The sequence below is a fragment of the Heterodontus francisci genome, chromosome 27, assembly GCF_036365525.1.
Source record: "Heterodontus francisci isolate sHetFra1 chromosome 27, sHetFra1.hap1, whole genome shotgun sequence".
Classification (NCBI taxonomy): Eukaryota; Metazoa; Chordata; class Chondrichthyes; order Heterodontiformes; family Heterodontidae; genus Heterodontus; species Heterodontus francisci.
Window position 1 is genome coordinate 61,569,843 of NC_090397.1, and position 26,505 is coordinate 61,596,347.

The following is a 26,505-nucleotide window of genomic DNA, read 5'->3' on the forward strand; positions in this document are numbered from 1 at the left end:
ACCTGTCGGGACGCTCGAACATCTAAGGGCTGGTATTTTTCTAACTAGGCTACATGCGATATCACATAAGGAAAGATTTTTGCCACAGGCTCCCCTTTCAGTTTGCCTACAGTTAAGAGTTTGGTCCAGTATTGTACCACCATTGACTGTACCAGACCTATGGAAAGTTAGAGTTCATTTGCAAGTTTAAGTGGAGTGGGCAACTATGGTGCTAATTGTCTGTAATGTTCAAGTTAGATTTATAAATTCTAGTAACAAAATGGATCCAGTTTAATTTTTATAAGTAGATTACATGCAGGGTGACGAATCCAAGTTTTTTATGGATTAAAGTTATATTGTGAATTAAGTGCATTTCATAAAATATATATGTTATAATATATTTGTGTATACATATATATATAAAAAATAGTCATATCAACTTCTGTTTATGTGGCTAAATGGAGGTGTTTTGGAAGGTTTCTTGAACATTGAGGTAATGCCCCATAGTGAAATTTATGTGAATGCATTCATTCATGTAGTTGGAAAAATTGCTTTTGTGTCTGCAGAATATGAAAAAGGGAAGCTGGCAGTTAGTGCATGCCATGCTGGGGAAGTCACAGACTCAGCTGCCCCTCATTTGTGAAATGCAGATCATTTTGTGGGTTGTTGGAAGTGGCACACTTGTTACAAGCAGGAACAGATGGAGTTTGCAAACTGACTCAATGAAACTTGAGACCCAAGACCGCAGGGCTCAGGAAAGTGAAGCAGTGATCAGAAAAAAAAAGACGGGAGACTGAACATTAGTGGTTTCAGTTTACTCGTACTGCAAGATCTCGTTAAAACCAAGCTGCTTTGACATGGTCAGTTCATAAATTAACGTTACATGTGACTTGGCTGTAGGAATATTTGTTCCTGGGCTGCCCTCCCCAGGATAACACATGTAACAGAACTGTTTTTTTTTAACTTGGCAATTTCAGAGTGATGCACACTGAAATGGAAAAAAAAAACTTGCATTTAGATAGCATCTTTCACAACCACTGGACATCTCAAGTCACTGTTAAGTAGGAAATGCAACAGCCGATTTGTGCACAGCAAGCTCCAACAAATAATGTGATAATGATAAAATGATCTGTTTTTGTGATGTTGATTGAAGGATAAGTGTTGGCCAGGACATGCAGGATAACGTTCCTGGTCCTCTTAGAAATAGTACCGAAGGATCCTTTATGTCCACCTGAGAGGGCAGATGGTGCCTTGGTTTAACGTCTCATCTGAAAGACGACACCTCCAACAGTGCAGTATTCCCTCAGTACTGCAATCGAGTGGCGGCCGAGACTTTTTTGTGTTCAAGTCCGGGAGTGGGACTTGAACGCACAACCTTCTGCAAGAATGCTACCAGCGAAGCCAGGGATGGCATCTAATCTGTTATAGTTACGTTGACTGAGCGATAAATATTGACCAGTACAATGGGGATAACTCCCCTGCTCCTCAAAATAGTGCCATAGGATCTTTGACATCCACTTGAGAGGTGAATAGGGCCTCAGTTTAGCATCCCATCCCCAAGACAACACCTTTGAACATGCAGCACGTGCTCAGTATTGTACTGGAATGTCAGCCCAGATGTTTATGCCCAAATCTCTGGAGTGGGACTTGAACCCACAACCTTCTGATTTTAGAGGCAAGAGTACTACCCATTGAGCCATGACTGACACCTGCACTTTGTCCCTAAGCTTTTGATTAAGTTAAGTTTAATATTACATGTTAGCTTGAATATGAGCTGCGACATTACAGTGCAACTTTAGCACACCCTTGTGAAATTAGCATGTTTGCTAATTTCATGTGTTAATGTCTCTGTTAAAATAGTGAACAAAGTATTTCCAAGCATGCACATTAAATTTAGATATGCTGATGCTGCACTGTGTAATTTCAAGCCAGTGGCATACTCATTATGATCAGTTTTGTAAAATCCTCTTGTTTCTTGTCCAGTTACTCTCTATGGAATGGGCCTTGTGTAAACATTGTACACCGTGAGAGTTTTAAAAAAATCTAGACTGGGATGTGTTTTGTTTTTCAGGATCTATGGGTAGCAGTTTTTTGATCCTCTGGCAATTTGTAAACCTGTTGTATTAATTTGGACAGTTGCGTTTAGTCAGCGATTGATGAATGCAGTCCACTGTTCTTTACTGCTCCCTCCCCTCTCTTCCTCCATAATGCTCCTCAAAACAAACCTCCTTGACCCTTATCTGCCCTAATATCTCAAGTAGCTCAGTGTCAAATTTTGTTTGATAGCATGTTTTTGAAGCATATTGGGACATTTTACGATGTTAAAGGTGCTAAATAAATGCAAGTTGTTCGTTCTGTCTCAATTTTCTGCACAAGAGTTATGCAGGAATTAAAATGAGAACCTAAATAAAACATGCAAAAACAAAAAAAAACTGTTTAACTTAACAGACATTGATTTGAGACTAGACTAATAACCGAGAATACACTTAATGTGCAGCAGCGTTTTTGCAGTGTCCAGTTACCTTGAGCTGCTTTTATTTGTGACTGCAAGTTGCACCATATGGTACGTAGGTAGGTGCCCCTCCTTTGCCCTTTGAACAAGAAAGGTGCCAAACAGGAAGTGTGATTGTCACTTGGTGTTGCACACGTCTCTTTGCCTTCAGATCTTGGAAGGACGTTCCATCTGGTTGTGTACTGGCTTGTGTCAAGGGTGGAGCTGGCACAGTGAATTATTCTAATATTAATACTGCAGTAAGTTATAAGGAAGGAGCTGTTTGTAGGGTCTGGCGGTTCACTTTGGCAATGAAAATGTGCAGAAGGTGTAACTGTTTTACTTATTCGAATAGTGGCACAAGAAGTGAAGTTGGAGTGTTATATTATTTATAGCTGTGTTCAGGAGTATCTTTGTTCTTGGTGCTCAGCTGCTTTAATTGGGCTTACGTCATTGAGTTAAATACAAGGGATTTGCTAGGCAAATGTTATGGAAATTATGATTCTGTTTATAGCTCTGGCATCTCTGGAATGTTTTGAATCCCTGGAAACAAAATGGTTTCTATCAGATACTGTGAGGACAGGAATCTCAATTGCAGCCTTTGCAGGATATTTCTTCCATGGTTATTTGGTTCAGGACATAGTTTTGTAGCTGGTTTGAATACTTAACCTTCTTTGCCTGATTCCATTGGTTGGCTGTTTTCAGGCCCTCGGATGATGGTGACCATCTTCCTGATTCTGGCCTCGAGACTAACCTTTTCAATACATCATCTCAAAACACTGTCGTCTCAAGAGCTAGAGAATGACCAAATCCCCACAGTCCCCCTTGGCTGGTCTCAGTTGATGTTTTGCTCAGTGCAGGTTCCCATTGTAAGTTCCACCTGTAAGCTTTGGCAGTCATTAATTGAATGGAGTTTCATTATAACCTGTGTAACTGAAATGACAGGAAAAGGTTGCACTTGTAGACTGTGGCAGTGACATCTGTTCGAAACGCAGAACTGATAACAGTCATAACGCAAAATGCAAAAGTACAGCAGTGGTGGGGAATTGGCAGGTGTTGGTAAATAAGTATTTGTCAATGGATCAAAGGTTATATTGCTGTTTGCTGAACATAAGGCGTGGCAATACTCTACTCCCAGTTTATCACAAGAATTCAACACTGATAGCTCCCTTGACCATTGCCTTTTTGAGCTCAAGATATTAAACTTTGCCACTTTCATGTGGGATTTATTTGCTCCATATCTCCTGAACTAATTTTTTATGGTGGGTGATAAGTGTAGAAATGACAGTTTGAACCCTTTGCAAGATTTTTTCTGTTGCAGCAAACACAGTTCATTTGCCCTTTGCAAGCAGGGTGTGTGTTAACCTGTTGGCAATACAACAGTGTAATTGTTTTCACTTAATATATACTGGGTGGCATTGCAAGTTTGCACACTGTCCTTTGTGTTTCTTGGATTGAGTTCCAATCCAGGGGATGGTTTATTCTGGGATGTGCCAGGTTACATAGGGGGTAAATTCTTCATTAAAATGTACTAATAACGGACAGATAGTATAAACAGTTATGAACAGGCTGAAGTTTTGTTCACGTCTTGAGCTGGGTGTTGATACCCAGTGCCTTTTTAAAAAAAAAATAAACACAGGGTAAACTTGTCACCAAATGGTGATGGGAGCTGTATTATTTGGCCATCTATATGTGGTGTGAGAGGTAGAAATGAGCGTAACCAATGTATTGGTAACAATAATCGGTATTGTATATGTGATGTATTCACAAATGCTTATGGAATATTTGCTTTTCCAATTCTACCCCCACATTATATCTCCGTACTTGGCCAGGAAAATCCGTCTGTATTCTTCAGCTGACTGACGAATTTTGTGAAGACACGTGAGATTCTCCTGCCGCTGCCTTTTTCATGCCATTCCTTGCGGGATGCATTTGACGTCCACTCTATACTTTCATTTGATAATAAGGCTGAAACCTGGGACTTGCATTGCCAGTCCTCGTGGTATAGGAATTCAAATCCAGCAGTGTCTCATTGCATTGCACAAGCAGTATTGCTGGGCTCCCTCTGGTTACTTGTTCTGATAGCTCTATCTACGTTGTCACATTGAGTGTTATTCAAATGACATACACTTGTGAATAATGAGGGTCAGTATAACCCATAGAATATTTGCACTGGTACTATTATGCTGGAATGATGAGAGGAATCCAGACCATTAATGAATGGCCATCTTTTTCCCCATTCCCGTCCCCAATGCGTTAATAGTTAACCTGAACTTAATTGTAGGAATGTCATTCTGAACCCCTCATTAGTCCTGACACTAGAAGTGAAGCATGAAGCAGTTAAAAATTGTTTTACTTCTGATCTGGAGATCTGCCATGTTGAGTTGTCTTCTCCCTCCTGTTCTGTGACACATGTTTTGCAAGGATGAGTTACCTGCACCCTCGAGTAGCTTCATTTTTAAGACTGGTCAGAACTTTGTGCTAGCCTGGGTGCTGATCTAGAGTTGTACACTTCAGTATGCAATAGCTCCCTTCCAGTCATGTGCCTTACTGGGATCGGGCAACTGATGGTTAATTTAAATTTGAGCGTTGATCATTGTCTTGAGTGGAATGGCTATCAGTGACACCTGTCCTGTAACATCAAGGAATCGGCTAAGGAGGAACAAAACAGCTGCCAATAGCAGCATTTCAAAACTGGTGGTAGGTATGGTACTTTTTTGGTTAGAGCTGGAGGAGTACTTCAATCGAAAATACTTCCACTAGACTTTCCTTCCTCTTTAGTAGTATTTTAAGGGACTTTTCCACTCCCCCCTCATTTTACATTGTTTGTGGGAAGGAGTCAAGGGGTCTGATTGTACACATTTTCTGAGGATGACTTTGCAGCCAGACTTGGTGAGAGTTAATAGCTCTTAACATTTGAACTCTCAAGATCATCTGATAGGTATTTGCATAAATAGTTCTCACCTCCTTTATTGCTTGAGATGAAATGTAATTATTTAAAAGAACATGGGCATGTGAGTTTGATTCAAGTACAATTTGCAGTTAGTTACTGCGCTCATTTTATACTTGAATTTGTCTAGGTGACATGAGCACTATAATTAGCATCAGCAGGGATGTAACTTTGAGTGCTCAACATTTTACGTAGCAAAACTGAATCTGAGTAGGCAGGGAAAATCCCAGCACATTACAAGGGTTGTGTTACTCTAAAAGAGAATGGTGTCTTACAGATTATGATTAATCTGCGTATTCCAATTTGACATTTATTGTAAAAATGAATCCGTATAGTAATGCACATTTCCTAGAACCTTGAACCTTGTACTGAGGTACAAAAACTTTTCAGTACAGGATATGTGTGTTCAGCTCTTGATTAGCAATACAGTAGTGAAGAAGGAATGAGTCAATCCTCCAAATTGCATCAGATATAACTAATATCACATTTCTCATCTACTTCGGTGCTTCAGGGAGATCAGACCATCAGAAATTATGGTTCTTCCACTTTGTTCCATTAGCAAAAAGAGCAAATTCGGAAGGGTATGCAGCTTTTTAAAAATGAAGTGAGTATTGCCGCCACTATGTCTGCCCATGAGCTGGAGGTGGGACAGGCCTTACAGCAGGACTCATTGCAAACCATCTATTTTACTGCAAACTCTTGAATCGGCAAAGTCTACTTTAAAAAGAGTCGCTATGAACTACAGCAAGCAGAACTGATGACCAAAACTACAGCAAAGTCTCCTCTTAAAAGCCGGCTTATCTCACCAGTAAAATGCATTGAGTGGAGGATAGTCTCACAATACAAATTGTATATAAAATCATTCCCAGTCACTTGCAGCAGTGCAGTCTGCAGGCATGATTGGCACAGTTTCCCCAAGCAAGTGGTAGTGGGGCACTGCCTTGCAATGCTGCAGCCCTTGTGGTCATGGTGCTGCAATGATGGGGTCCCACCACCATATGGACTGCATCAGCTTGAGGCATTTTACCAAGCAGGGTTGACAGTCAACCGTTGAGAGATAAGAGGGAGTAGAGTGGCTAACTGCAGTTTACGTTGTGACCTGTCACCTCCCAGAGAGCAGTTCCACATCAGCCAATGATGGTCTGCATCAATGCCGGCTAGCCCTAGTGTGTTAGTCATTTACATCATCACAGAAGGTCATTTGGCCAGTCACGTCCATGTCCGCTTTCCGTGGAGCAATCCAATCAGTCTCAATCCCCGTAGCCCTGCAAGGTTATTTCCTTCTAGTGCCTATCCAATTTCCTTTTGAAATCATTGATCGTTTCCACTTCCACCACTCGCGTGGGCAGCGAGTTCCAGGTCATTACCCCGCGCTGTGTTTAAAAAAAAAAAAAAAAGTTGTTACTTTTCCCCCTGCACCTTTTGACCAGAATCTTCCATCTGTGTCCCCTAATCCTAATAGGAACAGCTTTTCCTTGTCTAACTTATCTAAGTCTGTCATAATCTTGTACACCTCTATCAAATCTCCCCTCAATCTCCTTTGCTTCAGGGACAACAACCCCAACTTCTCATTCCTAACTTTGTAATTAAAATTCCCCATCCCTGGAGCCATTCTGATAAATCTCCTCTGCACACACTCTCAAGGACCCTCACATCCTTTACTGAAGTGTGGTGACCAGAACAGGACGTAATACTCTTCTTGGGACCTAACCAGAGCTTTATAAAGGTTCAGCATAACTTCCCTGCTTTTGTATTCAATGCCTCTACTTATGAAGCTCAAGATCCCATATGCCTTACTAACCACTCTCTCATTATGTTCTGCCACCTACAAAGATGGATGCACATGCATCCCCATGTCCCTCCTTTTCTGCACACTCTTTTTAGAACTGTGCCATTAAGTGTATATTGTCTCGCCCTATCCCTTCTGCCAAAATGCATCACCTCACACGTCTATATTAAATTGAATCTGCTACTTGTCTGCCCATTCTGCTAGCCTACCTATGTCCTGTTGTAGGTGGTTCACATCATCCTCAAAGTTGGCTGCTCCTCCACGTTTGGTATCATTGGCAAATTTTGAAATTCTACTCTGTATTCCAAGATCCAAATCATTTATATAAAGCAAATCCGAAGTATTGGTCCTAGTACTGAACCTTGGGGAACACCACTGTCTACCAAGCACCAGTCTGGAAAAAACAACCATTTATCACAACTTTCTGTTTTTTGTCCTTGAGCCAATTTTTTATCCAATTGGATACTGACTCTCCTATTCCATGAGTCTTAATTTTGTTAATTAGCCTTTTATGTTGTAAATTGTCAAATGTTTTCTTAAAATCCATATCGACGACATCCATTGCATCCCCTTCATCAGCCTTCTGTTACTGCATCAAAATTTCAATTAGATTAGCCAAGCAAGATCTACCTTTTACAAATCCGTGCTGCTTATCCTTAATGAAGTCATACCTCTCCAAGTGCATGGTGATTTTTTTTCTTTCTCCCCCTGATTATTGTTTCTAAAACTTTACCCACTACTGATCAAATAACCGGCCTGTAGTTGCTAGAACTGTCCATTTACCACTCTCCAATCCTCTGGTACCTCCCATGTATCTAAGGAAGATTGGAAGATTATGGCAAGCTCTTCTGCTATCTCCATCCCCCTTTCCTTTAGGAAACTGGGATGCAGGTCATTCAGACCAGATGACTTGTCTGCCCTATGCATAGCTAGCCTTTCCAGAACAACCACAATCAATTTGTGCCCTGTCCATTGCCTGTGCTCTCTCCGCGTCTACTGATATTTTGTCAGATTCCTCTTCCTTAGTAAACACTGATACAAAGTACTCAAGTATTCTAGCCTTGCCCTGTGCCCCGAAGCATATATTGTCCTCTTTGTCCCCAATAGGCCCCACTCCACCTCTTAGTACCTGCTTACTATTTACATGCTGGTAGAAGATTTTTGGCTTCCCTTTTATGTTGACTGCCATTCTATTCTCTTTTTGCCTGTCTTATTTTCCTCTTCACCTTCCCTCTCAACTTAGTGTGTTTGGCCTGGCTCTCACTTGAAGAATTCACCTGACATGCATCATACACCCACTTTTTTTTGTTTCATCTCATATTCTGTATCTCCATCCTCATCCAAGGAGCCTTTTTTGGTTTCTCTACCTTTCGTCCTTGTTGACTAGATTAGATTAGAGATACAGCACTGAAACAGGCCCTTCGGCCCACCGAGTCTGTGCCGAACATCAACCACCCATTTATACTAATCCTACACTAATCCCATATTCCTACCAAACATCCCCACCTACCTATCCTAGTGACAGGTAAATTGGCCATTATAAATTATCAACCTGCAAGTCTTTTGGCTTGTGGGAGGAAACCGGAGCACCCGGAGAAAACCCACGCAGACACAGGGAGAACTTGCAAACTCCACACAGGCAGTACCCGGAATCGAACCCGGGTCCCTGGAGCTGTGAGGCTGCGGTGCTAACCACTGCGCCACTGTGCCGCCCAAATGTACCTAGCCTGTACCTGAAGCATCTCTTCCTTAAAGATAACCCATTGTTCCGTTACAGTTTTGCCTGTCAATCTTTGGTTCCATTTTATCTTGGCTCAATCTCTTCTCATCGCAATCTCTTCCAATCTAGCTGTTCTACCTTATATAATTCCTTGCTTTTTTGCATTGTAAGTCTGGTGATTCTAACTTGCAAAATCATTTTTTGAATTTCTTTACAAAAGACAGCACATGATGTGATTTAACTGAGTAACACCTGTTGATGTACCTCACAAACTTTGCACATAGATATCAATGCTGCCTAATGAGAGCTCGATCCAGGAGTTGAATTTTGCTTGTGTGACTAATTGGAACTAAAATTACAGTTTCCATTAGTTTTACATCCACTGCAGTAAACAACCAGCTACAGATGCGCTATCAGACACTTTGGACCGTGTTTAGTTTATGCAGCATTGTGCATTCTGTGCATATTTTAGGAATCTGGTGTATTAGTGCTGGATGGATACCAACAAAGATGAATGAAAGCTTTGGGGTACGGATAGAAAGGAAAGAGGTTTAACATTCAAATGACTTAGTTATACAGCCATAGAGTTATACAGCACAGAAACAGGCCCTTCTGCCCATTGCGTCCACGCTGGCCATCAAGCACTTATCTATTCTAATCCCATTTTCCAGCACTTGGCCCGTAGCCTTGTATGCTATGGCATTTCAAGTACTCCCCTTCTGGAGAGACTCCGTGCCAACAAGAAGGGGGATTGATAAAACATGAGAGAAGGGAACAGAACTTTCATTCATCTCTCAGAAATTGAATAGTTCCTTTTTTTTTCTGCCTCTACCACCCCTTCAGGCAGTGTGTTCCGGATTCCAATCACCCTCTTGGTGAAAAAAGTTTTCCTCAAAACCCCTTTAAACCTCCCACCCCTTACCTTAAATCTATGCCCCCTGGTTATTGACACCTCCGCTAAGGGAAAAAGTTTCTTCCTATCTATGCCCCTCATAATTTTGTATACCTCAATCAGGTCCCCCCTCAGTCTTCTCTGCTCCAAGGAAAACAACCCTAGCCTATCCAGTCTCTCTTCACAGCTGAAATGCTCCAGCCCAGGCAACATCCTGGTGAATCTCCTCTGCACCCTCTCCAGTACAATCACATCCTTCCTATAGTGTGGTGACCAGAACTGTACACAGTACTCTAGCTGTGGCCTAACTAGCATTTTGTACAGCTCCATCATAACCTCCCTGCTCTTATATTCTGTGCCTCGGCTAATAAAGGCACATATCCCATATGCCTTCCTAACCACCTTATCTTAATGTGCCTTCAGTGATCAGTGGACAAGTACACCAGGGTCCCTCTGACCTTCTGTACTTCCTCGGGTCCTATCATCCATTGTATATTCCCTTGCCTTGTTAGTCCTCCCAAAATGCATCACCTCATATTCTCAGGATTAAATTTCATCCGCCACTGCTCTGCCCATCTTACCAGTCCATCTATATCAGCATGTAATCTCAGGCTTTCCTCCTCACTATTTACGACACCACCAACTTAGTGATCATACTTCCTATATTCATGTCCAAATCATTAATGTACACTACAAACAGCAAGGGGCCCAGCCCCGATCCCTGCGGTGCACCACTGGTCACAGGCTTCCAATCGCAAAAGCAACCCTCGACCATCACCCTCTGCCTCCTGCCACTAAGCCAATTTTGGATCCAAATTGCCCTGGATCCCATGGGCTCTTACCACCTTAACCAATTTCCCATGTAGGACCTTATCAAAAGCCTTACTGAAGTCCTTGTAGACTACATCAGCTGCTTTACCTTCATCTGCACAATTAGTCACCTCCTTGAAAAATTCAATCAGTTTGTTAGACATGATTTCCTCCTGACTAAGCCATGCTGACTATCCTTGATTAGTCCCTGCCTCTCCAAGTGGAGATTAATCCGGTCCCTCAGAAATTTTTCCAATATTTTCCCAACCACTGATGTTAGACTCACCGGCCTGTAATTATCTGGTTTTTCCCTACTACCCTTCTTGAATAATGGTACCACATTCGCTGTCCTCCAGTCCTCTGGTACCTCTCCTGTGGCCAGAGAGGATTTGAAAATTTGTGTCAGAGCCCCTATAATCTCCTCCCTTGCCTGGGATACATCTCATCTGGGCCTGGGGATTATTCCACTTTTAAGCCTGCTGAAACCTCTTCCTTTTCAATGCTAGTTTGTTCAAGTATATCACAATCCCCCTCCCTGATCTCTACACCTACATCGTCCTTCTCCATAGTGAACACAGATGGAAAGTAATCGTTTAAAACGTCACCTACATCCTCCGGCTCCACACACGCATTGTCACTTTGGTCCCTAATGGGCCCTACTCTTTCCCTGGTTATCCTCTTGCTGTTAATGTGCTTATAAAACACATTGGGATTTTCCTTTATCTTGCCTGCCAGTGTTTTTTCATGCCCCCTCTTCGCTCTCCTAATTACTTGTCTCAATGGAGGCTGGTCATGTGCAATCTCAGTCTCTCCAGGGTGTTCCATCTATGTGACAGGGAGGTGACCAGCTGTGACCTTGGATTGGCTTGGGAGCTGATCCACAGCTATCCAATCAGAGCAAAGTATGTCACTACTGCATCAAGCAGGGTTTCATCAGTGTTTGTTTGAAAATTTACCAGCCACGACTTACCTTACACTTTATGGATGTGCATAAATCTCCCTTTCACCCATGTCATGCACTGTAAATCTTAGTACCTGGGGATACCTGTGTTTTTCTGTTGCAAGTTAATAAAACCTGTTTTCTGCAACTGTTAGTGTTGCAGTGTTTCAGAAGTGAAGTGCATCAAGATTTTCCTTGGGACGCCCGGGTGATTATTGGTATTTGCAAGGGGCCCCCTGCCCAGTAAAGTTTGAAAATCACTGCTTTGAATTTTTGAGTGTCATAAGAAAAGATGTATGCAACAGCATGGCTTAGTTCTTTTGGAACTATATGGAAAATAACGAGCAGACAAGTCAAAAGATATTTTAGTATTTCAAAATTATAACAGTTTTGTTTGTTGAAGTCCCTCCAGGGTTCCTGCCAGTGCACTCTATTATTTAGGACATTGTAATGGTTCTATTGACTATATTGTGTTTTTTCTGCGTGCTGTAAAACCCATGCACACTGAGCACTTTGCAGTTTGTGCTGTCGGACACAAAGTTAAGATAATTCTCCTGTTTGAGGAAGTTCATTTTTTTTTTAAAGTGCTGAATCAGGCTTGTGGGGTTCTCTGTCCTGGAACTGATGACGATCTGCAAGAGTTAAAATGTAAATATCTTGAGGGGACTTTTTCCAGTCTGTCTTAGTGAATCCTCTGATTCCTTTTTTTGCAATAGGCTGTCCTGTTCAAGGAATGGAAACTCCAAGGGCAACTTGTATCGGCAAATCCAAAGTGGGAGTGGTGGAGCACTGGACCAGAATCTTTGTAGCTAACAAATGAAGAGCGGGTGAGTGACTCCAGGTTTGTTCACCTTTCTGTGGAAGATTAATTATGGCAGTGTTGGAAACCAGATAGGAGATCGTCTAAAACCAGCAGGTATTACTGTATGGGAGTCCTGATTTGAAATGGCATTAGCATGCTCACTTTGTGAAAAACCATTAATCTTGATCCAACATAAATTAGCTACTTGTACTAAAGCGAGGTGGGGAAAGATGCTGCTTTTATTGCAATGATTCTGAAATAGCGTTACGTTTAGCTTCCGGGTAGTGGGACTGAGAATTCCTTTTTAAAGCCGCGACTGACTGACTGGGCTGGTACGATAAAATGCGCTGCTTTTTGAGCCAGAGCAAGGTATACAGGGGAATGGCAAGGCTAGAAGCAGCACTGTTTCTCTGCCAGAAGAGGCTGCACTGCAAGTGATATGACTGGAAGCCTTGCTGTCAGAGCCCTACAAGGATGCACGTAAGATGGTGCCATACAAGCTTTCCATACATCATTTTGTGTCCCACTCTGGTAGAAGGCTTGAATTGAGGGCTATGACTTCCCTGTAGGAAAGTTGCCTCAGACCAATCACTTACATAACCTGGTGGGATATTTAATAACTTATGTTTACTTCAGTAAAATTTAGTCATGCGTATTTTTTAGGTAAAAGTTTAGCTCACGGATTTTCAACCACTTATAATCTCAAATTAGAATAATTTTTGAGATGAAAGACGCTTTAATTTACCCCATTTTTCTACTCTCATCCGTCGGTGGTGGCCAGACTGCAACAAAGATAATTTCGGCCCTTGAACTCAGAATGCAGCAAGCCAACTTCAGAGGTTTCAAAGCGTTTTGACCTGTCCTAATCGAAGGCTTTGGACATCTGATCATTTGGACTGAGAGGGTGTGAGAATCAGAAATGGGAGAACTGATCTGAAGAGGTACAAGAGTTGGGACAAGTAGCAGAACTTCACAGTTCCACTTCATTAACGGCCCTACTTTCTGCATCTACATTTTGATTTTTTTTTTCTCACTTCAGTTTATGGGGGGGGTGTGTGTATGCAGGTCTTTAGTTTGGAAAAAGCCATTCAAATCAACATCCTGCAGCCGTCCAACTGGGATTTATGGTTATGCACAGTAACTGGATCAAAATGCAGCAGGGTCTTGGCTGCAGGAAGCTGAGGCGGCTTTCTTGCACCACAAGGATCTGATGGTTGATTAAGCACCTTTCAGAAGACAGAGATAGAAGGCTTAATTTTGAAGAAACTGAGCCTTCAAACAGACTCCTCACAAAAATAAGAGCAAGGCTTTTGTTCAACTGGTGACCTCATTGTATGATCTAATGACTAAAAGGGCTAGGGAAATCTAGGTTTTCTTTATTGTTTAAAATTTCAAGATACACCTATTTTATCACGTGCTCGTCAGAATTTTGTTTGTCCATTTTGTGAAGTCACCAATTCTTTTGTCTCTATCCACACCATTATGTTGGACCTTCCTGCTAGTTCAGTCAGTCGTGTTACTAGCAGCAGCCTTGTGCATCCCACATTGGAAGTCATCACTGCTGAGCTATCTAGTCTTAAGAAATAATGTGCCTGGCTGAGAAATTTGTGTTCCTAACCTGGTCTGGCTGTTCAGAAGTCATGGAACCCATTATCTCCTGTGGAGGCTTTTGGACATGCTCCCTGACAGTAACTCCACTGTAGCATCCTTCCAGGTCAGGGGACCCATATTGAGTTCCAGTGGCCCTTGTTGGGGAATCAGTGGGGGTTGTAGTCCTTGATTTTCGATTGCCTGCAAGCTGCTTTGAAGTTGGGGAGACCCTTGGAAACTACACTAAGTAGGGTAGAGATGCAAAATTCCCGGGGCGGTCTGAAGTCATGTTCCCTCTGGTGTTTTGTAGCACCACTCAAGGATGTAGGGTGATGACATCAGTAATGTGGTCAAGCAGGTGGAGTGCCAACCCAGAATGCCTTCCCACAGGTACCAAAATAGGCATTTTTACAAAAAGAGCAAACAAAATTTAATTGAGACCATCATTTTACACTACTTTACACTTTTTTAAAAATATAGTTGAGACTGTAATATCAGTGGCAGCTAGCTGATGTGTGTCTTGTGTTTTAAGAAAGTACTTCTCTTTCTGAATTCTAACAATCTATTTTTACTTGGACAGAGAGGCTTACATTCTTAAGAAAAGTAACTGGATTATTGAGCATTCATTATGTGCAATTGTAATTCACAGTGAATTATGATGGCATGTTATCTGAATATCAGTGAATTGTCCTATCACAACCCTGATTGATTGAGCCTTTTTGTAAGTAGCAGCTTACAAGAACCGCACATGATTCAAGTTACTTATAAGCAACTTTTTAAAAAAACCCCACCAATCTTGAGTTAATGAATTGAGTGTTTGTGTCTGACAGGTGTGACTCTGAGATGGAGGGAGAACTGGATTCCATTATAAAGAATAAGCAAGGATTTAGGTCAAAGCTCTGAATGTGTGACTCACTTAGGGGAAAGGAGTTTTGCGGAGATCCAACGGGAAATAAGCCTGGAACTGGGAACGCCAATGAATAGATGAAAAGAAATTTTTGACCTCGAGTCATCGTGTGGGCTGATGATTCAAGGGTCTGATATTGGTGTTTGCGAGGCACGTGGCTTTGTGGCCTTGAGTTGTAATTTGTTGAATACATTCACAAGCAGCTATCTAAATTGCCTTGTAATGATCAAAGCAGTCGTGGATTTCAGTGGAATGAATCATTTCCAGATTTTTAATAGCTTTGGTTGCTGGAATAGAAAATGAAATAGATCAATTTATAGGCTGCATGATTAATCCCACATAAATGCTCTGTGGGATTGACTCAATTTGAGAGCAGACTCTTACTGAATAAGTGAAAGTGGATATGGTCGGAACAGAACTAGCACTTTGTCCTTTTGTCCCTTACTGTATTTCATTATTGATGTGTGAAGCTGCTAAATGCTATTTTGTCATGATGTTTGTAAATCATCTTCCCTCCTCTCTTTCCATCCTCTCTGCTGGGGTACAAGCAGTACTGTGTCCCATGGCCATTTTTATGTTAAAGTCTAGATTACTGTGATAAGTTGTTGCCACGTGGAGGGTATGACAGTGTACTCCGATTCTTTTCCAGCTTTTTAAATTATTTATTCTTGGGAGGTGGGTGTTGCTGGCAAGGCTGACATTTATTGCCCATCCCTAGTTGCAATGGTGTTGTAATTGCTTGCTCAACCAATTCAGAGGGCAGTTAAGGTGTTGATCACATTGGTTGGGACTGGAGTCACATATCAGCTGACAGGTAAAGGAAGGCAGGCTTATTTCCCTAGTGGACATCGCTGAAACCATTGGGTTTTTGCAACAATCCGACAACTTCATGGTCATATTTTCTTTCTCCACCGGTACGTAGCTTTTATTTTCAATTTTTTTCTTTTTAGGGACACCATTTAAACTGCCCATGGTGCAATTTGAACTACAGTTCTGTGGATTATGAGAGCAGGGCTCTGGGTCACAATTCGAGTTTCACATTCATATCTGTTTTTTCCAGTACAAGTCACTGAGTAGTGATCAGTAATTAAGAGCCCTGGCTGGTAAGGCTGAAGATGTGCGAAACGTAAGTGTAATGTCATGCAGGGAAAGAAGCCAAAGGCTGTATTCTCACACCATTGCTATCTGATAATTTGACTGAGAGGAAGATACAATTACGGCATGGGAACAGACAGAGCACTTTGTGTTTCCTGATGAGCAGAAGGTTGCCAAGCAAACCTTGTTGCAAGCTGAGAAATAAACTTCCCACCTATGAAAATGAGTTTAAGTATGAGTTGTTGTTTGCCATAACAGCTATGGAGTGGGTAACTCGCGTCTCCTCCAGTGACCATGTTCAGAGCTGGAGGGATTTGTGCTGCCAGTGTTATGGGTTCACACTGTCAGTAAAACGGAGCATCAGAATGCTGATGTGGTTAAATTCATCACTGGCATTGGCAAATTAGGGATGCACAGCAGAACCGAGTGAACACCAGGAGATAAGTTTACAGAATGGGTGTGCCCCATCTGGTTCTCCGACTTGTACCTGTAGCTATCAGATCTGTTTTGTGTCCAACAGTTAGTATTACCTTCAAAGGTTTCCTTTGGACCATAATTGGCATCTTCAGTTGCTTTTTGATGCCCAGCATAGTTTCATCTGATAAGTAGGGGCTTGGTGCCTGAAGAAGAGACCTGGCATCGGAAACAGGGTGGCCCACTGAGAGCGTACACTCCTGTCCTTGCTCCAGACCTCCCATCCTCACGATCCCCACTCCGTGAAAGCCCCCCAGCCCTGACTTACCTGTGGCCTGGATTCAGGGCCTCAGGTGAGTGCTCCACTGGCAGCAGTCACCGGCACCGCCTCTGATTGACCAGCAGATCGCAGCAGGCGCGACTTCCAGTGCCAGGGTTGTTGATCTGGAGGAAGGCCCGCTGCTGTCCACTTAAATGCCTAATTAGCACTTGATCTTGCAGGCTTCACCCAGAAGAGTTGACGCGGGGCTCTCGCTAGCATTTTTGCCAGTGGTCAAGACCCCCATCACCTGGATAAAATACTGGCCTTGCTTTTTCTTCTTCTGGATGATACGCTTTCACTTTACTGAGCTGAACAATTGTGATGGTTATTTTGTTCACTGTGTATGCTTCTATATCTCCCAATTCCAGCTCTGCAGGTCTATTTTCAGTGTTAGCCGTGGCTCAGTTGGTAGCCCTCGTGCCTCTGAGCCAGAAGGTTGTGGGTTCAAGTCTCACTACAGAGACTTGAGGGAAAATATAGGCTGACACAGTACTGAGGGAGAGTTGCCATGTAGGAGGCATTGTCTTTTGGATGAGATGTTCAACCAAGGCCTTGTTTGCCCTCTCGGGTGAACGTACAAGATCCCATGGCACTATTTAAAGAAGAGTACGGGAGTTCTCCCCAGTGTCCTGGCCAATATTTATCCCTCAGTCAACGTCACAAAAACAGAACTGTTCTTTATCACATTGCTGTTGGTGGGAGTTTGCTGTGTGCAAATTGGCTGCCGCGTTTCCTACATTACAACAGTGACTACACTTCAGCAGTTCTTCATTGACTGTAGAGTGCTTTGAGATGCCCTGTGGTTGTGGAAGGTGCTATGTAAATGCAAGTCTGTCTTTTTTTATCTTCCTCCATGCTCCTCTGCTACGTTTGACCAATGTCATGAATTAGCAGTGTTGTATGGTTGAGAGTTTGCTACTGTCAATGTGCCACGATCAGAGGTGCCATGCTCATGAATGATAAATCATTGATACAGAAACAACATCTGACGCATGTCAAATGGTGAGAGGTAAATAAGCTTTCAAGTAAAGCAGGGTGGTTTGGGGAGAAAATCTCTCCTGTGGCTGTTTATACTGGTTCACATGATCGATGTGGGTCCTTAGAAAACAGATGACACCTTTGTTTACTGCTTCAACAGTCGAGGTAATGGTTTTATGTGGCAACGGAAGCTCAACAGAGAGAAGACTTGTTTATTATATCATGTTTCTATGATGCAGTTTGTAATGGCGACTTGTGACCAAAGGATGGATGGCTTGAGCAGATACTACAGTGCACAGTTTACAGACATAAGCTGCCAGGTCAACTTATTCCGCAGTGTTGGAATGTCTCTCATGTGCTGCTGGTTCTTAATTGAGCTAATTAGCAGTAAAATAACAGTTGTGTGTGTTTTGTATGGTAGTGTACTGGTCATGGTAATGTGATAGCAATGTTGCTGGACAAGCAATCCAAAGATCTGGTCTAATGATCCAGAGAATAAGAGTTTAGATCCCACCATGGCAGTTTGAGAATTTGAAGTTCGTTGCAAATAAAAAGTTGGCATCAGTTAATGTACCCATGACCCTGTTTGATTGTCATTAAAAAGTTCAACCGGTTCATGAAAATCCTTTTTGACATTCAGTTTTGTAATATTCTAATGCATCTTGTTGAATAGAGTTTGATCCCTCTAGTGGCATGCAGGATACTTTTGGTTCGTAAGCTATTTTGTTAGTGTTGATCCCATGACTGTTTTGAGGAAACTTAAGGCAGTTGTCATGCAAAAGATACACATTTATGGAACACAGATTTCACACAACAACCTCAATAACCAATTTAATGTCTTTTAACATTTGACTATGTTTTTTTTTAAAAAAATCTCCCATGCCCCAGTTTTGTGCACATTTTTGAGAATCTCCGCTTAGTTGTTCACCTATTAAGTGAATGTTTTCCAACAGGACTCAGTCCTTTCAGATGAAAAAAGATGATTTTAAACTAATATGAAAGATTGTATGCTAAATTGCCATAAACGTAATTAATAGATTGCTGAGAAATTGTCAAAGGTCTGCCTATAATGCACCAAGGGTAGCAGCTGGTGCTGATGTTTTCAAACAGGTATTTTTTAAGCTGAGCATTGCAGTGATGTAGATGGAAGTAAATGGATCATTTATATCGTAATTACCTTATAGGAAATAGGCAAGTCTAAACTGAACCTCAACTTCAGAGTGGCATCTCCATATGCTTGTTGACTCACTTGTTAGGAATGGACTCAAGGCCAGTCATTTTGTGGTTTACAGATTCTTTGTGGGATTGACTCCAGTCGGCTGTCAACACATGGATGGAATTAGGATAAAGGTTATTCCAAGAGCGCCGTCTCCTTTGGTTCCAGAATCTTCCATTTAGAAGAACAAACGTCATAAAGGAGGGATAGGCAAACAAGCACTTCAAATGCATTGGGTACAGTTCCCTTTGACTTTTGAGCAGTTCCTTACAGTGGTATGTATCACCATCTGTTTAATTTGATGCAATATATAAATATACTGATGGCAGAGTTTCATAGGATTCAGCTGCAGATTGTTTATCAGTAAACCACTGGCAGCACTGGCATTAAAAATAGCTAATGCAGTTGTGTGCCAAGGACACAGTACATTGACAACTGCTGTTTGCACACCACCTGAATGCACAGAAGTGTGGGTATGGGTATGCTAACTTTTGTTCCATTTTCTCTGAGCCACTACTGACACTGCTGCATACAATTTCATGACCTAACAAACAGCAATATTTTACACTGCTGGAGTGCAGAGTTTAATGAGAGCTGGGCAGTTTCCATTTGAGCATGAGTGGAGCACTAAAGTTGGTAAAAATACTGGCTAGTAATAACAACTTGTATTTAACATAGCAAACTTGCGCCCTTAACATATCAAAGCATCTCAAAGCACTTCATGGGGGCGTTATCAAAAAACAATTTTGCAGTGAGCCACAACGCAAGATACTGGGCAGGTGACCAAAATCTTGGTCGAAGAGGTAGGTTTTATGGCACATCTTAAAGGAGGAGAGAAAGGCAGAGGTTTAGGGAGGGGATTCCAGAGCTTAGGGCATAGGCAGCTGAAGGCACAGCCACCAATAGTGAGGCGAAAACAATCAGGGATGTTTAAGAGGCTGGAATTGGAGGAACACAGTTCTCGGACAGTTGTAGGGCTGGAGGAGGGTAGCGATAAGATGGGCTGAGGCCACTGAGGGATTATTATGTATTTGGGCTATGTTGTAGTCAAAACTAACTGTGCTAATTACACAGAATGAAGCTGCACAACGACTGAACGGTTACAGCAGTTAATTTCCTGAACCAGCAGGCACCAAAGTCAGAGTTTGTTTGACTCTGCTGACAGCTAGACTCTACAGGTCCAGAGGATAGGCTGCAGCTCCTCAATGAGCATCCACTGATGACAATTCTGTTGAACTCCTTTCCACCTAATGAACATGCTCTCTCACAGGAGCATTTAACTGAGGGCATCAACTCCTGTTGAAGATCTGTTGCTCGGGATTTTGGAAAATAGAGATTGCTTTTGTTCCAAGATGTTGAATTATGAATCTGTCTGTTTCCAGCCAAGAGGAGCCTTCCCATCGATCAGTGTTTTAAGATGACTGAGCAGAGCTATTGAACTCCTAACCACATTCATTACCACATTACTTGTTAAATCCTCACCGTCTCATTGGCTGTGTTTCATTGCAGCTGTTGAGCAGTTTACTGTCCTGAGATTTATAACCATTTGCAAGTAATTTTTTTTTTGAAAAGCCTGAAACCTGTTTCATGATGTCCACATCTTTTAAATGACATGCTGTTTAATCTGTCCTTAAAATCTTAGTACCAGTTATCAGTTCTTGATGGAGGTTAATAGTTAACAGTATGCTGCAGCCTCAAATCAGTCATGGTGGGTTTTAACAATGTTCCTGGAAATTAGATTGGGGAATACTGAGGATGTGGTATTGTATAGGATGTGGTATTGTATTGTCAGAACTTGGGCCTTCGTGCAATTGGACTAAATTTTTCTGAGAGTTTCAGTAATCCTTTTGTCATGTTTCTTAATGGGTGCTGGCAAGAATTTGAGTCCTTTTGGTCCATTTACTTTCTGTACACAATAGCTTTTGAGTTCATGATTCATGAGCACCTGCTTGTGCTACATTGCCTTGCCTTTGGGATTTTTGTATAGCTCTCATCCTGAAGAATTCCACAGTCTGCCAAGTGTCTAGATATCATATGTCCCCACCAAGTATATTCAGCTATCAATCAGCTAAATAGGCTTTGTTAAATGCAGGAGTAATCTGCAGAATTATAAACCAACCTCTCACTATATCAAGTGTCCATTCTAGAGCTGCTTTTTTGGTCATTTTTCATTCTCTTGTGGCCATTCATGAGAGATCATAATGCTCAAGCATAGGGTGCATCGGAAGGAGTGCACAAACCTCAAAACTACTCATCTACCCAACCCTTCGACCATCACCTGCCCCTCGTGGCAAAGTCTGCAGATCATGCATCCATCAGCCATCTCAGAACGCAACAAACTGGAGTGGAAGCAAATTATCCTCAATCCTGAGGGGCTGCCTAAGAAGGAAGCACAGAGAAAGGGGACAGTCTGTAAATGGGCAAGGCCTCTGAGTTACCACTTTTGCTATATTTCACACTAGCCCATTTTGTGTTCCCATGTTTTACAACCTCCATTTCCATGAATTAGCCTGTAACCCTTTTCCTAAGGGCGCTGTGCTGCTGAATATATTCATTTTACGGCCCAATCTAAATTGAGGATCAAGACACTCAAAACAAAAGCATTGTCCATCTTTATTATGTCTATATCAAACTCATGAATAATTCATTCAAGACGGAGCATATATTGAAAGTAGCAAACTCGGCTACACTGCAACATGCACATGGGTCCAAGAATGAAATTTACTTAAAATGTGTGGCCATGCCTGAATTTTTGATGTGCACTAGCAGTGAAAATCTTGGATTACTGCAAGAGTAAACATTGGTTGTCCTGGATAAATGGGCCAGATGAGCAAATCACCTGATAGGGTACATAGAAAGCGGGTTGGACGTCTGTTCTACTTTGTGTTAAACTCTGTTGGAGCACTTAGCAGAGCACTGGGCAATCTCTGCTGCTCTACAATCACCACTTTAAAAATTGTGTGCAAGTGATGTTGAAAGCCTCCAAAGAATTATCTGGATAATACTTGTATGGAATTTTAGCATGGCAGCACCAATGAGTATGCAAATATTAGATGCATGTAGGAGATTGCCTCGGGCATGGTATATTTGGGCAATTAACTAAGAGAATAGAGAATCCTTGTATATCATTATTAAAAATTATGTAACCTTTTTTTTTGTTTGGAGTCAAGTTGAGGACAGTTATAAATAAGACTTAACTGTCCCATCTTTAATGAGATATCCCTGTCTCTCTCATTATACTGAACACTAAACCATATTGAGTGTCTGAACCTATGTGTTTGATCAGAAATATGGTTAACAGATGCTTGCAATGTCTCTCTATGTTGAGTGGTATCAATGTTGTAGACCCATATCTACCTCCTAATAAATTATGCACAAAAAGAACATCTCAATTTAGCCCACCTCACATACTAATAGGAATGCGGGAAAGGGAGTATTGTGCTGTGGTGTTCTGTCATTTTAGTAATGGCTGCCCAGATGAAGTCCACATGTTCACAGCTTTTCATACTTTTAGTTTGCAAGATGCATTGTTGCCTCAATAGCTCAGAAAATCTTCTATGAAGAGGTGGGACTCCATATTCTATCTTTGTTCTTGATTGACTTCATCAACCTAACTGAAGTTTTAGGGATTATAAAAAGGATGGAAAAAGTTAATCAAAGCATATTATTCACCAGCATTAATGGTTGAAATGCCACAAGACTAGCAAGTTAATGGTACCATTGTTTTTGCTCCCAGATAGTATGTGGAATAAGTTACTAGTGTCGGCAACTGATGTGGAATGCATAAGTCAGTTGAAGAGGCAGCTAGGTTTGTTTGTGGATCAAAAGATTAGGCTGAGAAAGTAGATTGGGTTGGGACCTATCCAATGTGAAAGGTTTGTCGGGCCACTTGATTTCTCTTATTAAAAAAAATTCCAGTGTTCTTATCCACTCAGGGTTGCAGATCTCCTGGAGCTAAGACTATTGGCCAATATCCTACTCAAATTTTAACCGTTGCCACTCTTCTTGTAGCTGCTAGAAGGGGCAAACAGCAGTCAGGCTGTGCCATCTTCCAATTGGCTCCTCTCTCATCACACCCGAGAAGAAATTTCTAAGCCTGAGGCAGAGATTGCTAATTTGCTGAGCTCGGATGTGGAGTGGAAATCAATTTTACATCCTCTGCTCAGCATGCTGTAGCAGCACACGTTAACTTCAGGATTATACATTTTCACAAAACATTACAAGTCTATACTCTCTCTATGTCCTCCCTTTTTTTTTTAAGTGAACGTTTAGTGCTCTGCAAACATTGGGTTCAACATATTAACTTGTCAACCTTGCCTTTGCCATCCTTCATTTTTAACCAGATTAACTAACTAAGATAAAAATATTGAGGTTAATATTTTTAGTTTTGGAATATCTGTACGTATGACAACATAATTAACTATTCAAAAATACGCTGACATGCAACTACTCAAGGTGATGGAAGCAAGTTTCCTGCAGTATAGATAGAATTCGCTCTTTCTGATTTAAGAGGAAAGCAAATACAAAGCAATGAAATGAGAAAAGGACATTGAGCTTATCAAACCTATTCTTTTAAGCCCTGCTGATCTCGAGCTTAATGTTACCCACCTGTCTGTGTACTGTCCATGTTAAATAAACTACTAGTATTTATTGTAAATTCCTCTCTGCTTTTAAAAAAAAACCTGATCAAATTGCCTCTTAATCTCACACATACTATATTGCAAATGTGCCCTCACCAATAATCTGTTGAAGGCCTGATTAATTTACACTTCAGGATACATCCCACTATTTGATTAACTAACTGGCACATTCAATAAATTGTCAGTAATTTGTAGCAAAACCTTCACCTTTTTCACATTAGCCAAATCAAATCTATTCATTGTGGATGTATTTTGTGTTCCTCCTTCTACATTGTATAATCTATATGTTTTTATTACCTGCTTCCCATGTTTCCTTATTTTACCTGCTTAATAGGACCATATCTCTTTGAATATTCTCAATCTGATAACTGGCCACATAGTTGGAGATAATGTGAAATTTTAAAATAAGAGGTACTCTTCTCCATATCATTTATGAATAAATGCATTTGTGAAGTTGTTGTAACATTGGGATCAATATTCTGATCAGTAATTCAGGAGGGACACCAGCCAAATCCTCAATCTCGGTCGTCCTATTGGTACCGTAGATGACATCCAAATCAATGAAGCACTGGCACCTTGACACGTCAGGGCACTCATTTACTTTCTAGCTGCTTAGGCCTTTGCTGACAAAGGGTTTGTACACCAGTCCAGATAAGGCAGGACATCACGGTTGCCATTAAGAGCTGGCTGTGAGCTTGTTGGCTTATTTCCTATCACTGTAAGGAATATTTTGTTTGTGTAAACCTCTTTAGCTTAACTGGCATCCATCCTTTCCTTTCCTTTCCGAGCATTCATTCTGACTACTGACTCCATTTTGGCGGCACGTTGAAGGCAATTCTTAAATAATTTCTCCTACGGTGTATAATCGTTCGCTCCGAGTTCTAGTTTATTGCTTCACCTCTTGCTGCCTTCTCTGTCTCTCTTTGTCAGCTCGCTTTCCTCTCCTTTTCCTTGCAAACATCTATCTCCTCCTCACCTCCTGGCCCTTTCTTGCCCTCTTCACTCTCGCACACCTGCTTGCACACTCTTTCAACAGGCAAATAATAGGAGCTATTCTAATTATAATAAATAGTCTGTAACGTTAAGGTATAACAGGGCAGCTCGACCGAGTGGAATGTACAGCCTGTGGCATATGGGAAGCCATGGACGCACCATGTATCTTGGACAAACACATCTGCAGGAAATGTCACCAGCTGCAGAACCTTGAGCTCCGGGTTTTGGAACTCTAGCAGCGGCTGGAATCACTGTTATGCATCTGCGAGGTGGAGAATTATGTGGATAGCACGTATAGAGAGGTGGTCACACCGCAGGTTAGCAGCAGGCAGGCAGAGGGGGAATGGGTGACTGCCAGGCACTCTTAAGAGAACCAGGCAGTTAGTGTAGGAGACCCCTGACTTCACTCACTAATCAGTTTTCCATTTTGGATACTGGTGAGGGCGATGGTTCCTCAGGAGTGCAGTTAGAGCCAAGTTTGTGACACCACAGGTGGCTCAGCTGCACAGGAGGGGAGGAAGAGGAGTGGAAGAGCAGTAGTGATAAGGAATTTGTAAGTTAGGAGAACAGACTGGCGTTTCTGCGGCAGTAAATGTGACCCCAGGATACTGTGCTGCTTCCCTGGTGCCAGGGTCAAGGATGTCATGGACTGGCTGCAGGACATCCTTCTGGGGGAGGGTGAACAGCCAGAGGTCATGGTCCACATTGGTACCAATGACATAGGTAAGAAAGGGGATGAGGTCCTGAAAGTAGATTTTGGGGAGCTAGAAAGGAAGTTTAAAAAGCAGGACCTCAAAAGCAGTAATCTCAGGATTAGTCCCAGTGCCATGTGCAAGTGAGCATAGGAATAGGAAAATTGAGCGATTGAACACGTGGCTGGAAAAGTGGATTAGGAGGGAGGGCATCAGATTTCTGAGATATTGGGACTGGTTCTGGGGCAGGTGAGGCCTGTGCAAGATGGATGGGTTGCATCTTAGCAGGACTGGGACAGATATTCTCGCAGGGAGATTTGCTAGTGCTGTTGGGGAGGGTTTAAACTAAATTGTCGGGGGGAGAATCTGAGAGGGAGCTCAGATTGGAGGGAAGCAAAACTGGTAACTTATCAGGAGTGTGGGAACCAGGAGCAAGTATCAGAGGAATACCAAGAAGCACAGAATACTGGTGGAGATAGATAGAACGAGCGTAGGGAATAGTAAGTTATCAGGGGGGGTCAGAGTAAGGGAGAAAGTAATAAAGCCTGAATCAGGGTTAATGTGCATGTATGTGAATGCATGGAGTGTGGTTAATAAGACTGGTGAGGTACAGGTGCAGATTGCCATATGAAAATATGATATGGCTATAACACACACCTGGCCAAAGGAAGGACAGGGCTGGGTGTTAAATATTCCTGGATACAGGGTGTTCAGGAAAGATAGGAAAGGGGAAAAAGGGGGAGGGGTGGTGGTATTGATTAAGGAGAGCATTGTAGTGCTGGAGAAAAAAGATGTCCCGGTGGGGTTGAGAACAGAATCAATTTGGCTAGAGCTGAGGAACAAAAAAGGTGCAGTTACATTGCTCGGTGTTGTCTATAGGCCACCAGCTAGTGGGAAGGACGTGGGGGAAGAAATTTGCAAAGCAATTGAAAGGAGCAAAAATTATAGGGTAGTTATAACGGGGGATTTTAATTATCCAAACATAGATGTTAGTAGTGTAAAGGGCAGTGAGGGGCAAGACTTCCTAGTGTGTGTTCAGGAAAATTTTCTACAGCAGTATGTTGCTAGTCCAATGAGAAAGGAGGCACTGTTAGACCTGGTTCTTGGGAATGAGGTGGGCCAAGTGGATCAAGTACCAGTAGGAGAGCATTTAGGGGATAGTGATCATTGTATCATAAGGTAAAGGTTGACTATGGGAAAGGACAAAGAGCAATCCGGGGTAAGAATAATTAACTGGGGGAAGGCCAACTTCAATGGCTAAGAATGGAGCTGGGGTGAATAAATT

At 42.0% G+C, this 26,505-nt stretch overlaps 1 long non-coding RNA gene across 21 annotated transcripts in view; it reads left to right on the plus strand.

Moving 5' to 3' along the window:
• The window catches only part of LOC137384865 (uncharacterized), a 290,645-nt gene that overhangs the window by 244,812 nt on the left and 19,328 nt on the right, over positions 1–26,505 (plus strand). For 16 of the 21 annotated variants that reach the window (XR_010977693.1, XR_010977691.1, XR_010977692.1 and 13 more), the window contains 2 exons: positions 12,288–12,398; positions 18,972–19,170. The exons of 1 other annotated variant lie outside the window; for it this stretch is intronic. This is a non-coding gene — a long non-coding RNA (uncharacterized lncRNA). Of the gene's footprint in view, positions 1–12,287; positions 12,413–18,971; positions 19,171–26,505 lie in introns of all 21 variants that reach the window. 4 more of the 21 variants (XR_010977680.1, XR_010977685.1, XR_010977694.1 and 1 more) reach the window with 4 other exon arrangements.